Here is a 1292-nt window from a genome sequence, read left to right as displayed (position 1 = left end):
GTTCTGACTCCAGCTTTCACATTTGGAGTGTTATAGCTATTGGAATAAACTTTTTCTGCTTTTTCTTGCCATCCTAAGAGATCTCTGTATGCTGTACCAGCAGATCCTCTTTGCAGAGACCATGATGTCATTTCTAGACGCTCAACATCCCTCTACGCTTCACTCTTTTTCCTCAGCCCAGTCTTGAGTTGTAAAAGAAAAAGGGGAAATTGTGAGAAACTCTGACAAGAGGGCTACTTGATATGAATGCTGGAGGAAGGGATCTTGGTGTGATATGAGGAAGTGAACCAGATCAATGCAATTTTATGTTCTAGTACTGTTTTAAAGCTATGTTTCTATTTCCTTAAGTTTTTGTTTCCTGTCAATGTTAGGATAGTTGCCTAAACCAATACCACCTCATGTCTTGTCAAAAGATTATTGGTTCCACCCTGCACTCCAACCCAAACAGAATGTATCATTTGTTTTCCTTTCTCTTTAAGGAAATAACTAACTGCCTTTTGCATCCAGAACCAGATCCAGAAGCAGATATGTATAAAAGATCCTACTGTCCTGCCCTTGGGGATTGGGGCCTGGTCTCTTGTTGGGTGCTGACTGCAAGCTACAAACTTGCTTTTCTCTGTCCTTGGCTCTCATGGGCAATTTGTTAAGAAGAGATGCACTCACTACAACAAGAGAAACAGTATGTCTCATGCTTCTTGAATGCATGATTAAAAATTAGAACAGATCTGTAAGACAATAGCAGAATTAATAATAGGTTATTCGCAATAGATGTTTTCTCTGGTCATAGTGTTCCTCCTGCCCTCCAATAATCTTCCTGCCCAACAAACTTGCTTAAACTAGGCTAATATACATCACGTAGTAGGCCATTATTTTCTGGTCCTGTTCCCATGACCAAACACCTGTACAATACATTGCAGTTGCTTTTTTTCTTTGTTCTCATGTTCTTAAGTTACAAGTAAATAACCTCGAAGTCTCAGCTGGCTTCCCAGAAGCTCCTTTATGCCTAAGACTCAGCCCCTTAACTGAGATGACAGAACTAAGTCCCATATCTGAGCAAATCTTCATCATCTGTGCAGCCATGGCAGTGCAGTGAGACCCTGACCATCCATGCTCCTTTGTCTTTGCTTGAGCTCTATTATTACCAACTTATTCTTTGACTTTGTGATTCCTCTTCAGAAGTCTGTATTGACATCTTTCTTTATTGTGTTACAAGATAATAGGTTCTCTTTTCCCTATGTTTTAGTTTTCACAATGTCACCATTTCTTATATGATGGTGAGTTTTTATTATGAT

The sequence above is a fragment of the Octodon degus genome, unplaced genomic scaffold (genome assembly GCF_000260255.1).
Source record: "Octodon degus isolate 3935 unplaced genomic scaffold, OctDeg1.0 scaffold00244, whole genome shotgun sequence".
NCBI classification, from domain to species: Eukaryota; Metazoa; Chordata; class Mammalia; order Rodentia; family Octodontidae; genus Octodon; species Octodon degus.
This window is presented reverse-complemented; position numbering follows the sequence as displayed.